Genomic DNA, 15570 nt, shown 5'->3' on the forward strand with positions numbered 1-15570 from the left:
CAGGCCCCCACTCATGTCTCCCACCCACCCCCACCCCCCAGCCACCATGGGCAGCCCCCACCAGGCCCCCACTCATGTCTGCCACTTACCCCCCGCCGCCACCCTGGGCAGCCCCCACCAGGCTCCCACCCATGTCCCCTATCACCCCCACCCCCCAGCAGTGCAGGGGCAGCCTCCACCAGGCCCCCACTCATGTCTCCCACCACCACCACCCCCCAGCCACCATGGGCAGCCTCCACCAGGCCCCCACTCATGTCCCCTATCACCCCCACCCCCCAGACACCATGGGCAGCCCCCACCAGGCCCCCACTCATGTCTCCCACCCACCCCCACCCCCCAGCCACCATGGGCAGCCTCCACCAGGCCCCCACTCATGTCTCCCACCCCCCCCACCCCCCCAGCAGTGTGGGGCACCCTCCACCAGGCCCCCACTCATGTCCCCTATCACTCCCACCCCCCAGCCACCATGGGCAGCCCCCACCAGGCCCCCACTCATGTCTCCCACCCACCCCCCCCAGCCACCATGGGCAGCCCCCACCAGGCTCCCACCCATGTCCCCTATCACCCCCACCCCCCAGCAGTGCAGGGGCAGCCTCCACCAGGCCCCCACTCATGTCTCCCACCACCCCCACCCCCCAGCCACCATGGGCAGCCTCCACCAGGCCCCCACTCATGTCTCCCACCACCCCCCAGCCACCATTGGCAGCCCCCACCAGCCCCCCACTCATGTCTCCCACCCACCCCCACCCCCCAGCCACCATGGGCAGCCTCCACCAGGCCCCCACTCATGTCTCCCACCACCCCCACCCCCCCAGCAGTGTGGGGCACCCTCCACCAGGCCCTCACCCATGTCTCCCAACACCCCCACCCCCCAGCCACCATGGGCAGCCCCCACCAGGCACCCACTCATGTCTCCCACCCACCCCCACCCCCCAGCCACCATGGGCAGCCCCCACCACGCCCCCACTCATGTCTCCCACCCCCCCCCACCCCCCAGCCACCATCGGCAGCCCCCACCAGGCCCCCACTCATGTCTCCCACCACCCCCACCCACCAGCCACCATGGGCAGCCCCCACCAGGCCCCCACTCATGTCTCCCACCCACCCCCCCCCCCAGCCACCATGGGCAGCCCCCACCAGGCCCCCACTCATGTCCCCTATCACCCCCACTCCCCAGCCACCATGGGCAGCCCCCACCAGGCCCCCACTCATGTCTCACACCCACCCCCCCAGCCACCATGGGCAGCCCCCACCAGGCTCCCACCCATGTCCCCTATCACCCCCACCCCCCAGCAGTGCAGGGGCAGCCTCCACCAGGCCCCCACTCATGTCTCCCACCACCCCCACCCCCCAGCCACCATGGGCAGCCCCCACCAGGCCCCCACTCATGTCTCCCACCCCCACCCCCAGCCACCATGGGCAGCCTCCACCAGGCCCCCACTCATGTCTCCCACAACCCCACCCCCCAGCAGTGTGGGGCACCCTCCACCAGGCCCCCACCCATGTCTCCCACCACCCCACCCCCCAGCCACCATGGGCAGCCCCCACCAGGCCCCCACTCATGTCTCTCACCCACCCCCACACCCCAGCCACCATGGGCAGCCCCCACCAGGCCCCCACTCATGTCTCCCACCACCCCATCCCCCATGGGCAGCATGGGCAGGCCCCCACTCATGTCTCCCACCCACCCCCACCACCCAGCCACCATGGGCAGCCCCCACCAGGCCCCCACTCATGTCTCCCACCCACCCCCACCCCCCAGCCACCATGGGCAGCCCCCACCAGGCCCCCACTCATGTCTCCCATACACCCCCACCCCCCAGCCACCATGGGCAGCCCCCACCAGGCCCCCACTCATGTCCCCTATCACCCCCACCCCTCAGCCACCATGGGCAGCCCCCACCAGGCCCCCACTCATGTCTCCCACCACCCCCACCCACCAGCCACCATGGGCAGCTCCCATCAGGCCCCCACTCATGTCTCCCACCCCCCACCCCCCCAGCAGTGTGGGGCACCCTCCACCAGGCCCCCACCCATGTCCCCTATCACCCCCACCCCACAGCCACCATGGGCAGCCCCCACCAGGCCCCCACTCATGTCCCCCTGCCCACAGGCCCTGACAATCCTCAAGCATGGGCCTCATGGCCAGCCACCACAGACCAAAGACACAACCAAGTATTACATGCGCCCATGATACTACTCCAATGGAAACAATGTAAATCAACACATGTGTCTCACACACACACAATGGTTGCAAGTGAACCTGAAAACCCATATCATGACATGCATGAAAACAATGAGATGAAACCACACATTGAAGAATGAAAAAATCCAAATAATGTATTAATAACAACAGTAATGACAAACAAAATTAAACAAAATACACAAGTAAAAAAAAAAAAAAATTAAGCTGGCTGTCCCTTTTCAAATTAAAATCAATAAATGATAATCCAAAACAATTACTTCCAAAGTTCAACTCCATAAAAAGGAAATGAAGGGAAAAAAGAAATAGAAAACCATTGCTCCATGGGAAAAAATATTCATAGTAAAAAAAATGTCCAAATCCAAAGTCCAACTATGTACAAAGTATTCAGGGTCCATCATCCCAACAGAAGAAATGAAACCTACCAAAAAACCTATCTAAAATGGGACTATATACAAAAGGTGGAGCAGTGTCCGTCGACTCCAAATAAAAATAAACTATAAAGGAAACCTATCACTAAATAACTATATACAATGGCGGCGGGCCAGTCCAGCGGCTCACTTAGTGGTGTTCCGGGCCAGGGCATCATCGAACTCCTCGTCTATGTCCCGGAGGCGGTCCTGTTCCATGGCCCCGAGGGTCCGCAGGGACGCCGACATGTTCACCTCCAACTCCCTGCGGATTGCCTCGAGGCACTCGGCCCGCCTCAGGGCCCTCCGCATGGAGTTCTCCGCCCTGACCATCGTGAGCCGCGCCTCTTCCGCCCGCCGCCGCTCCGCATCTATGGCGTGGCCCAACCGCTGCCACACGGAAGACACTTCCCGTCCAGGGTCCTCCTGCCCTCCGGCCGATGCCTGCCCCTCCGATGTTGAAGGCCCCGAGCTATCGTGGCTCCCACCTACAGCCTCCTGCTGCTGCAGCTGCTGCTGTCCATGTGCCCTGTCCGATGGTGCCTGCACATCCTCCTCCAGCTGGGGTGCAGTCGTTGATGTGGCCACCCCTGCTGGACGTCCGACTCCCGACTGTGGCAGGGATCTGTTGTCCACCAGCCTGGCCGCACGGTCGGAGGCAGCTCCACAGGGCACCCAGGTGACACATGGGTGGAAAGATGGCATGGAGGATGACTGGGGCATAGGGGGTTCCGTGGAGGAGGGGGTCGGAACAAGGTCCAGGAAACGGAGGAATCCAGCCCTGGTGAGCTGTCCCAGTGGGTCAACGCAGTCAACGAGCCATGCGAGAAGACGTGCAGACTCATCATGAAAAGACTGCAGGGCAGCTCGCATGGCCCGTTGACGCAACGCCACCCCACCCTGGACAGGCTCAACCTGGTGCAGGATAGCCACATCCGCAGGGAGAGGAAGGCCAGGTGTTGTAAGCCAATCCCCTCCCTGAGAACGGGTCTGGAGGTAGGCATCCCCGCTGGTGCAAGATGATGCAGTGACAGGAGCAGGGACAGGATTGCACACAGGCACCTCCGCGGCGGCCTGTGCTGCCTCCTGTCCCAGATCCTGCACTGCACCACTAGCACAAGTGGAATCCCCACCTCCAGACCCCGCCTCTGTCGCTTGCACGGCCTCCTCCTCCTCCAAACCCCCCACCAACCTGGATGACTCCGTGCCATCTTCCTCCGTTGGGCCCTGTGGGGTCCCAGCTGCCCCTTCTGCTGCTGAGGAGTCCAACTCCAACCTCCGCCTCTTGGACCTCCCCTCGGCAGCTGCGGCCTGGGACACGGCACCGGACTCCTCACTCCCCGACGAGATCAGAACCTGGGAGGGGATCCGGGCCTTGCGTCTCCGGCTGGTGGTGCGACCCCTGCCGCTGTGCTCCACAGCACCTTCTCCGCCCTCTTCATCAGTTGACGCTGCAGACAGGGAGAAAGAAAACACAGGCATCGGGGCACTGTCCAATGGACTCATACACACATGACAGTCATACATGAGTGGCATTGGTAAACCTCAGACATGGCATCACAATCCCCAACACACATGTCATTTCAACCTGCACACATGAGCCATACCACAGCCATATTGCAACAGCCAGCACCATCCATTCACATACAACAGCATGAGCAGCCAAAGGTCATCCACACATCACATGCAACATAGGGAGTACACTACACATGCACACACACCACCAAACTTGCATGCATGTGTACACCTCCACCAACTGTCGCAGTGTTCCGATCGACATCCATGTCACACCTGACAATCATTCCTCCACATCCTGTGCCATGCAAGCCCACACACACAAGCACCATCCATGTATCACACATGAGACCCCTCGCATGTGTCACCCTCACGGCCCTGTACACCCCCCCCCTACTTGCCCACATAAAAATACATGTTCAACCTGCACACTCCTGGCACACCACACGCACAGCTTACAATCAGTATGCATGTACACTTACCGCTCGACTCCAGACGGGTCTGCCTCTCAAGGACCTGGACGTGGAGCGCTGGGGATATGCGTTCCAGGACCCTCATCTGATCTTCCGACAAGTGGCCCCGGCGCCCCTTAGCATCCGCTGCCTTCAGGAGGCGCCGGGCCTTGTTGAGGGTCCTGGACCTGAAGTCCTCCCAGCGCTTCCTGACACGTTCGTAGTCGCGGACTGCCACCTCCTCCGCGTTGATGGCAGTCAGGATGTCCATCCAGATCCAAGTCTGTCCTTCCTTGTCGGCGCGCAACCTTCCGAAGAGGGCATCATACTGCCCCAGGACATGCTCCACCAGGACACCAACTTCGGTGGCAGTGAAGCTGGTGCCCCTCTGCCTCCTTGGCCGGGGGTTGCCACTGGTGCCAGATGTTACAGTGCCCGACATGGCAACCCCAGAGGCAGGAGTGGGTGGCCAACTGGGTCCTGGGGCTGGGCTGTGGGGCGATGGAAAATCAGTCGGGAGTCTTCGGTTCCAGCAGGGGTGGTCACAGCAACAGCACCCCTGGCTGATGTGCAGGCAGCAAATGGCAGGGGACGTGGGCAGCAGGCAGTCAGGCAGCAGCAGATGGCAGGTGGGAGCGTGCTCAGGGCTCTGGGGGCAGTAATTCGGCCTTCTGGGCAGGAGCGTGGTCTTCCGTGTGTGAACGCGTGGCCAGCTTGATACAGAGTGAATTTGCACGTGAAAATCCAGCACGTCTGCGTGTAATTCGAGGAAAGGCCCTTAGCGCGTAAGCGCGTCAGCACACGTCTGTACATTCATTGGCCCAAAGGCCACCAGCGTATGCGCGTCTATGAAGTCACATGCACGTTGAATATGGCACACGTTTGAAATGTTGCGTGTTAAAAAAATGAAAGACACGTCCGACTGTCAAAGCGTGTAATTGGTGGAAATGGCCTTAGCGCGTACACGCGGAAGTGACAAAGCGTGTAATTGGTGGAAATGGCCCTAGCGCGTACACGCGGAAGTGACAAAGCGTGTAATTGGTGGAAATGGCCCTAGCGCGTACACGTGGAAGTGACAAAGCGTGTAATTGGTGGAAATGGCCCTAGCGCGTACACGCGGAAGTGACGCTGGACGTGTGGGCCTGCATAAAAGGTACGTGTAGAACACCATTTCCTTGTACGTGCTTTTCGTGGAGAGCGAGTGGGTGAAATCCGTACTTCTTGTCGTTTCACACGCGATTTACTTCACGGCGTTTCAAGTTGTTAACTCTGACAGCTTTTTCTCTTTCTTCTCTTTTCTGGTTTTCCTGGGCCTGTTCCCTCAAACAGCGTTCCCTTCTACTGTTGTCCTGTCTCCTCAGACAGAGTAGAATTCTTCTTTTGGCGGGGGTGTTGCCAACGCGCACACGCGCTTCTTTTTCACGCTCTTTTTCCTGGCAGACGTTGAGTCACGCACGTATCTAACATCTGTGCTTGCCCCGTGTGTAGCCTACCCCTTCAGAGGTCAATCTAGGCTGCGTGTGACACGCATACGTTCATTCTTGTGTTACTGGGTGCCACAGCGTAGTGCAGGTTTTTTTTTTCCGCACACGTGGTCTAGGAGGGGTTGCGTGCACGTCATCTCCCTTTTTTGGGCTTCCTGTGCGTTGCGTGACCCGTCATCTTTCCCCAGGGGTCACATTCAGCCTTGCTAGAGCACTAGGGTACAATTAACATCTGGTACCCAACCCCTTTGACCCCCAATTGCCCAGGACAATAGTTTACAGCCACTCCCATACGCACATTAACATCAGTGCCATGGTTGGGAGGCGAGGAGTCCGTAAGGGTGGCAAAGGTGGACGAGCCACAAGTGGTGGCCGTGGTGGATCCGGTAGGGGACGTGGTCGTTACTTGCAGGGTGACCCTGTCCCCCCATGTGTGGAGGACCAGTCAACGGCACCCATAATCCCCCCCTGTCCCCCCTGGTTGAGGCTGATGTGGCTGACACCATCCATGCTCAGCCCTTGTTGGACCAGCCCATTGTGGCACCAGACCTGGCTGACTCCATGGCTGACTTCCAGGTCAGCAGGCCTATAACACGTGCGCTGGTGCACGTTGATGTCATCAGGCCACGTGGATCAGGGGCAGCAAGGTCATCTGCTGCCCCAAATAGGCAGGGTGGAGAGGCTGCAGGGGCAGCTGCGGCTCCATGCACCCCAGCTCTCACACACCCAGCCAGGACAGTGTCGGTCCTAGTCCATCCTGCTGACATTCCCCCTGACACCATTACACTTGAGCCAATGCCTGCACCAACTCCCATGCTGAGTGTGCAATCCCACACTCCTGATACACAGTCCACCAGGGCTCCTGCCCCTAGTGTCCAGAGCGGCGTAGGACACTCAGGATCACCATCACCTTCCAAGCGGAAGAGGAAGAGTGCTCGTCCGGCACAGGCTGATGCCCCAGACACGGCTGTACAGTCCGGCCCGTCGAGGAAGCCCAGCTTCACGGATGCCGAACTGAATGCACTTGTCGAGTATGTGTCCGCACATGATAACGAAATGGTCATTGTTGCAGGATCCAAGACCACACCTGCACAACGCCAGGCACACTGGCAGACCGTTGCGGACATCGTAAGTGCCCTTGGAATCGTGAGGCGCACAGCCAATGATTGCTATAAGCATTGGAATGACCTAAAGCGCAGGGCAAAGAATAAGCTGGCCTCAAGTCATGCCGCAACTCTAGTGACTGGAGGTGGGTCTCCAGTAGAAGACATGGAACTCACTCCACATGAGTCAGTCGCTGGGACCTATGTCACGAGGAACAGATCCAAGGCGTGGGAGATCTGCCTGATTATGAGGCATTGTCCGGTGAGTGCACATGCATGTGTGTGTCATCCATGTGCATGGTGTGTGTGTGAGGGCTTCTGTTTGTGTGCCAGGTGAGGGTGTGTGCGCCTGAGTCGTTTGGGTCACCCATGTGCTTCATGCAATACATTCTGCGCAGCAGCATTTGGCCATAGCAGTATCCCATCTGCCAACAGTAGACATCTAGCCCAACAGCACGCCAGTTGCCCTTGAAGTGTCACCTTGCCACAACATTGTTGCTTATTTTTCTCTGTTCATTCAGGCAGATTGTTTGCATTCCACCACTTTTACTAGGCATTTCTCAGTCCTCTAGTCACATGTCTGACATGGCTATGGTAAAGTGGAGTGACTTTGTTACCTGGATATCATTTGTTTAGACATGTCCCTGTGCAATCGGACCATTTTGGACTGGCAGCTCCAGGTGAAAAATCAGACTTGTTTGAATTAGAAAAGCTATTACGTGAGGGAACTGGACTGAATGAATAAGTGCTGCCCTCCTCTCTATCTTCACTCAATAGCAATGGTACATGCCATCTGTGTGATGGCATGTGTATTTCACCTGGCAATCACAGGCCAATGTGTGATGCCACTGCCAGGCAGCATGCAGAAAATGTGTTCCTCTTCCATCTTGGTGTCATCAGTGTGTGCCATTTGCCTACCCTTCATACGCAGTGAGGGTGCATGCATGGGAGGGTTTTAGTCATGTGGGACATGTGTCAATCAAGTACTGGTTCTGTTGCTTCTCAGCCCTCATTGTGTGCCATGGTGCTAATGCCTGTTTCCATTTGTTTGCTTTTATGTCTTTGCAGGGGTGGACGCACCTGATACTGCTGGGGTTGTGGAGATGGTGCAGATCCAGGAGGGGTCTGAGGGCCGACCGACCACCAGTGAGGGACGTGGTGTGGTGGTGGGTGAGAACCCACAACTGCTGCAGGTCGTGCTCTCAAGGGGTGTCTCTGGCTGCACCTCCCCCGAGCTGTACTCAGGTGTTGATTCGGATGATGAGACCTACGTGCCGTCGCCGGTGAGTGTTCCTGGGAGGGATTCTGTTCTGTCCCACCCACCTGCACCAGGGTCAGAACCCTCAATGGGGATGTCAGTGTTGGCAGCTAAGCCTTTGGTGGTTACGGATGCAGGTCCACACTCCGCGACATCTGATCCTGTTCCTGGGCCAGCAGATCAGAGGGGGAATGCAGTCCTGCAGCCTCAGGCAGTGCCGGCACAGCAAGGTGCAGTTCGCCTTGCCCCAGACAGGTGTGGTGCCCGCCGATGTGGTGGCCGTACGCCACCTGGCAATACCGCATGGGAGCAATCCATTTACGGTATGGCAACCCAACAGGCAGCATCATCAGAGATGATGGCTCAGGCCATGGATAGGGTGGCCACTTCCATTGTCCCCCCCGAAAGGCTGATGGAGCGACTACAGCAGGCAGCCGACTCCATCTGCCAGTCACACAGGGAGGACATGTTGGCGTCCAACAGGGACAGGCGGGCGGCACTGGCGACTCTGCAGGAAGCCATCTCCATAGTGTCCCAGGGCCACAGGGAAGCCCTGAGGCTGGAACTCCTTCACCTCAGGACGACTCTTGTTGAGCTTGAGGCTTCAACAAACCGAAGGACAGAACAGCAGCTGGAGCGTCTCACCCGTACGCTCTCAGCTGAGATGCAGGCAACTAGGGCGGAGGTCCGGGCATCCCGTGAGTTGTTGCATGGGGACCTCATCACACTCATCCTCCAGAACGAGACCTACCACAACCGCATGCTTGCAGCCATGGAGGAACAGACTAGGGCCTTGCGTGGGCTGCCTCCCATAGTGCCACCACCTCCGGATGCAGCTGCACAGGGTGATAATAGCGACAGCAGTGATACTCCCACAATAGGGTAGCCGTGTGGGCCATGAGCCCATGGAGGTGTTTTTTTTTCGCAAGATCCACACAGGTGGGTTTTGGTGTGCACCCTGTCCTCGGACCTCCTGGGTGGCCTCCCCAACCCCCCCGGGCCCATTAATGGGCATTTTTGATTTTTTTTTTTTTTTGGGACAGTGTGTTGCCTTGTGTGGCTCCCATGGGCATACGCTGCATTGTGGCTGGGCACATGCAGGCTTGTCATGTATTTGGTTCAGATGCTTGGGTTTTTGTCACACACACCCCTCCTGCTTCCCGTTTCCATGGGCTTGCAAAGGGTGTGCCCAAGTGACATTGACGTACATGGTGACATTGGACTCCCACTACATGTGTGGGTAGTCTAGTCAATACTGTGTATACATTTCTAGTGCATATTGCTGTTGTGTTGTACACTGCATGTTGCATTGATGTGTAACTCATCATCCATGTCTACCTCCTAATTTGCAGGTCCTTTCCTCATGTCTACACAAGGCCCTCTACTTTGGAGATGGGGTCCATGTTGGCAGCAGTGCACCGACAACTCTACATGGCGGCAACACTGTACAGTTGGAAGTGGTGGGAGTGCAGGCATTTCCAGGTGGTGAGACTACTGATTCCTTACATTCGTAATGTCATGTTAATGGTAGTTTTGAGGGTCAGTAGCTGATAAGTGTTATTGCTAAATACCTGCTCAAGTGTGTTGTTGGTCCTGCATTACTGTGAGCATTTCAGGTGTGGCGAGTTTCAATTAGGGACACTGTACTTTGTGACACTTGTGTCATGTTGTGGGGATTACTTTGTTTACCTGCACATAGCATGACATGGCAAGGTGTGTCGTGTGGCGGTGCTGGGGATGGGTTGGGTGACATGGCACTGTCCTCATGTTGCATTTTGCAAGTGGGTATTCATTTTAGCTGCATGAATGTGTTTTTTCACGAAACTGCATTGGTGGTGTCTGTGTAGGTAGGGATGCACACATTGTAACACTTCCAGGTGAACAATCTCAGGCTGATATGGTTTTGACGGTTGATTCTCCAGACATTCAGGATCAGTGTCAGGTTGAGTCATCATTGATTGTAAGATGGTATGTGCCAGGGCAGTGTGCACTCCACAGGGGTGTGATTTCTATGTGAAGTAATTAGCCACTAGCTGTGTACGGGCTGCCTCCCCCGTGCCCTTTCCCCTCCCATGCGCAGCGGGCGTGCATGTGGTTGGAGATGTGGGGGCACCACCATGTCCACGGCCAGGCCCCGGCGTGTTGCAACGTTGTGCAGGACACATGCTGCCACTATGATCCTGCACACTACTGGGGGAGCGTATAACAGCTGCCCGCCAGAACGGTCAAGGGAGCGAAAGCGTGACTTAAGCAATCCGAATGTGCGCTCCACTATGCCCCGGGTTGCAATGTGGGCTGTGTTATATCTTACCTCGGGTGGCGTGGTGGGGTTCCGAATTGGCGTCATCATGTGGGGGCTGAGAGGGTAGGCACTGTCCCCTGTGGAGGTGGTGATGGGTATCATTGGTGGGGTTGTGACCTTGCTCAGTATCTGACATGCATGCATGTGCAGTGGCATTCATACTCACCAAGCAGCCATGTATCGCCATGCCGCCCAGCTTCTAGGTCCCGGCTTAGGGTGGACATTCGGTAAATGAAGATGTCGTGGGTGGACCCGGGATAGTTGGCATATACTGAGGTGATGATTCCCTTGGCATTACATACTACCTGCACGTTGATGGAATGCCAGTGCTTGCGGTTCTTATAGATGTGCTCAGATGCCCTGGGGGGACGTAGAGCCACATGGGTGCAGTCGATGGCACCTAGCACTTTGGGGAATCGTGCCACACCATAAAAATCCAGGGCGGCAGCATGCCTTTCTGCAGGTGTTCTTGGCAGGTATATGTGCCTGCGGACTGATGGGCGTGCAATGATGATGTTCAAGACCTGGTGTAGGCAGCGTGACTGCGTGGCCTGTGACACCCCACCCACTATGGCACTTGTCCGCTGAAATGATCCAGTGGCTAAGAAGTGCAGTACATTGAGGACCTTCTCCAGGGGGCTGAGTGCTTGGGAGCACAGGGTGGGTGATGTGAGGTCATCCTCCCACTCACTCACCAGGTCCAGTATTATGTGTGATGGAAACCTGTACCTCCCATACACCTGGTCATCAGGCATCCCGAAAAGGCTGGTTCTGGGTGTGAAAATTCTGGCCCTGACTATCCTCCTCCTCCTCCTTTGGTAGCCCACGGCCACTGCTGCTAGAAACGGTATATTCATCCTGGCGTCTGAGCTTGTTAGTTTTTTGTGCGGAAATGTATGCGTCGCGGGTCGACATATGCCTGCTTCCTACTGGCCTACGTGTTTCATTGCGCGTGTTGTAGGCGAACGTGTGAAACTTCCTGCGCACCCCTGAAATCCAGTACCCAGGCCAATAGTGTGTGGAAATTTCCGCGCACCCCGGAATACACGTGCGCTGATGTACTTGCGTGTGTAAGTGCCCGCGCACCCCTGAAATACACGTACATAGGCCAATCGCGTGTACGCGCACTTTTGTCCAATTACACGCGATGACACTCTGACGTGCAGTCTTTCCACGTGTGCTCCAGCATCACGTGCTATGAGGGAAACACCCGTGCGGGTCACGTCACAGACGCGCTTACGCGCTGAGGGCCTTTGGTCCAATAGAATCGCGTATGCGTGCTGACGCGCTTACGTGCTGAGGGCCTTTGGTCCAATAGAATCGCGTATGCGTGCTGACGTGCTTACGTGCTAAGGGCCTTTCCTCAAATTTCACGCTGACGTGCAGGATTTTCACGTGCCAAATCACTCCGTATCAAGCTGGCCACGCGAAAACACATGGAAGACCACGCTCCTGCCCAGAAGGCCGAATTACTGCCCCCCCAGTGCCCCGAGCAGCCTCCCACGTGCCATCTGCTGCTGCCTGCCTGCCTGCTGCCACCGTGCCCTGCCATTTGGTGCCTGCACATCAGCCATCTGCAGGGGTCCAGTTGCTGTGTCCACCCCTGCTGGAACAGAAGACTCCCGACTGGGATAACATCGCTCCACAGCCCAGCCCCAGGACCCAGTTGCCCACCCACTCCTGCCTCTGGGGTTCCCATGTCGGGCACTTCAACATCTGGCACCAGTGGCAACCCCAGGCCAGAGGGGGAGAGGGGCACCAGCTTCACTGCCACCTAAGTTGGTGTCCTGGTGGAGCATGTCCTGGGGCAGTATGATGCCGTCTTTGGATCGTCCCGCGCCAGCAAGGAAGGACGGGAGAGGATCTGGGCCGACTGTGTGGTTGCCATCAACGCGGAGGGGGTGGCAACCCGCGACGTCCAGAAGATCAAGAAGCGCTGGGAGGACTTGAGGTCCAGGACCCTCGTGAAGGCCCGGCGCCTCGTGGAGGGGGGCCGGGGCCGCATGAGTTCCATCCAGATGAGGGTCCTGGAATGCGTACGCCCAGCGCTCCACGCCCAGATCCTTGAGAGGGAGACCCGTCTGGAGTTGAGCGGTAAGTGGCCAAGCATTGCTGTGTGAGACAGGGCATGTTGTGGTGTGCTGGTTGTCTGATACTTGCCTGTATGTGTGACATAGGCCATGTATGCATGTATGTGTGCAGGGACATCATGGTAATGCATGTGCGACCAGTGATGTGTGAACCACATGGTTGTTGCATGTGTTTAAATGCGACATGGGGAGCCCTATGCAGATTTTACACATGAGAGCATGCCAGTCTCTGTTCCTGGACATGGGTGGGGGTGAGGGATGGGTGCTGATGCCAGGTACATATATGGTAGCCATGTCTGTGTGCCTGACCTGCGTGTCTGTGACTTGTGAATGCCATGGATGCATGACACATGTGTGTGACAATGCACAGATTCACTGATGCAGCCTAGTTATCCTTGTATCTGCTGTGTTTGGGGTGTATGAGGCCAGATGGATGTGACCGAGGTGAAGTGTGTGCATGTGATAGGCATGACCCATGATGCATGTGAGTTCCATATCATTGTATGTTTCAAGAGTCCATTGGACATGTATGGAAATGTCCATGGCATGCACCATGCCTGTTACTGTGTGTGTTTTGCCTGGACTGACCCATGTGTTGTGGAGGGACATGATGGAAGTGTACTTTGACAGTGGTACTCATCTGCTATTGCTTCCTGTCTAGGGGACCATTGTACAGTACCCTGATGCTTGTGTTCTATGTCTCCCTCTAAGCAGCGGCTAGTGAAGAAGAGGGCGGAGACGGCGCTGTGGAGCAAGGCGGTGGGGATGCCCCCACGGCTGCAGCGGAAGGGGTGGGTGAGCCCCCACAGGGGCCTGCTACGGCGGAAGACGGTGAGGAGCCATCCAGGTTGGTGGTTTCCACAGAGGAGGAGGAGGCCGCCACTAAGGCGCACATGGGGCCTGGTGGGGGCATCCCTGCTGGTGCAAGTGGTGCAGTCCAGGGGCAGGGGCAGGAGGCAGCACAGGTCACCGTGGAGGGGCCTGTGCATGTCGCTGTCTCTGACCCTGTGAGTGCACCACCATGCACCAGCAGGAATGCCCCGTCCCAGGCCCGTCCGCAGGTAGAGGGGATGTCCATGTCACCTGACTCCCCTCCACCTGTGGACGAGGGGACCCGTGGCCGTATGGAGAAGGTCCTGATTGGGGTCGCGATGCGCGCGGGTGCAATTCGTGATGACGTGCGTGCTTCCCGGGAGGAGCACGCACGTCATCACGAAGAGCACCGTGCCGACGTGGCCCAATTGGGATCTTCCATGTTCGGGGGTTTCCTGCATGTGTCGGCCAATCTGGCGGCCCTCTCCTCCTCTGTGGAGGCTATAAGCCGGTCGTTCTCCTTGCCGTCTTTCGGCCCAGATGCCACCAGGGCCCCCTGTGGACCTGCCCTGACCAATGCACCCAACTTGGTGGGGATCCCATCCCTGCCACCGTCGGGAGTCGGAGGTCCAGCAGGGGTGGACACCACAGCAACTGTACCCCAGCAGATGGAGGATGTGCCGGCATCATCAGGCAGGGCACGTGCACGACGGCGTCGGTGGATTCCATCAGCCTGGATGCCATCATGCTGGCAGAGGCAGTTGCGTCGGAGGCAGAAGCAGAGTCAACGTGGCAGGCATCATGGCTCGGGGCCATCAACATCGGAGGGGCAGGCATCGGCCGGAGGGCAGTAGGACCCAGGACAGGAAGTGTCTTCCATGTGGCTGCGGTTGGGCCAGCAGATAGGTGCGGAGCGGCGGCGGGCGGAAGAGGCGCGGCTCACGATGGTCAGGGCGGAGAACTCCATGCGGAGGGCCCTGAGGCGGGCCGAGTGCCTCTAGGCAATCCGCAGGGGGTTGGAGGAGCAGATGGCGTTGTCCCTGCGGACCCTCGGGGTCATGGAACAGGACCGCCTCCGGGACATAGACGAGGAGTTTGATGATGCCCTGGCCCGGAACACCACGGAGTGAGCCGCTGGACTTGCCCGCCGCCTTTGTATATAGTTCTTTAGTTTTAGGTTTCCTTTGTTTCTTCTTATGATTTGGAGTCGATGGACACTGCTCCACTTTTTTTATATAGTTGCATTTTAGCTAGGGTTTTTTGTAGGTTTCCTTTGTTCAGTTGGGCTCATGGACCCTTGGATGTTTTGTACATAGTTCTTCATTGGATTGTTTTTTTTTTTATTTATTTATTCACCATGGAGCAATGGTCTTTGCATTTATTTTTCTCTCTCGGATTGATTTTATTTTTAATGTGACTTTGGACAACATTTTTTTGGATTTGGATTTGTAGTTTTGATTTTTTTGGACGGACATGCAGCTTATCTTTTTTTCATTGCCATTGTAGTTTGTTTCATTTCATTTGCATTCAATTTTTTTTAATACAATTTTGTTTTCATACTTCACTGTGTGGTATCATCTCATTGGTTTCATGTATGTCATGTTGGGTGTGTTCCCATTCAATTGCAACCATTGTGTGTGACGGACATGGGTTCATTTGCTTTATGAACATTGGGGGTGTAACATGTAATTTCCATTTCCATGTGGGTGAATGGGTTACTTGGTAGGGCCTTTTGGCTATGGAGGCTGACCATAACGCACATGATTGGGGATTGTGAGGACCTGGGTGCAGGGGGACATGAGTGGGGGCCAGGTGGAGGGTGCCCCTGGATGCTGGGGGGTGGGGGTGGTGGGAGACATGAGTGGGGGCCTGGTGGAGGGTGCCCCTGGATGCTGGGGGGTGGGGGTGGTGGGAGACATGAGTTGGACATGAGTGGGGGC

The sequence above is a fragment of the Ambystoma mexicanum genome, chromosome 8 (genome assembly GCF_040938575.1).
Source record: "Ambystoma mexicanum isolate Mex_15411 chromosome 8, UKY_AmexF1_1, whole genome shotgun sequence".
Taxonomy (NCBI): domain Eukaryota; kingdom Metazoa; phylum Chordata; class Amphibia; order Caudata; family Ambystomatidae; genus Ambystoma; species Ambystoma mexicanum.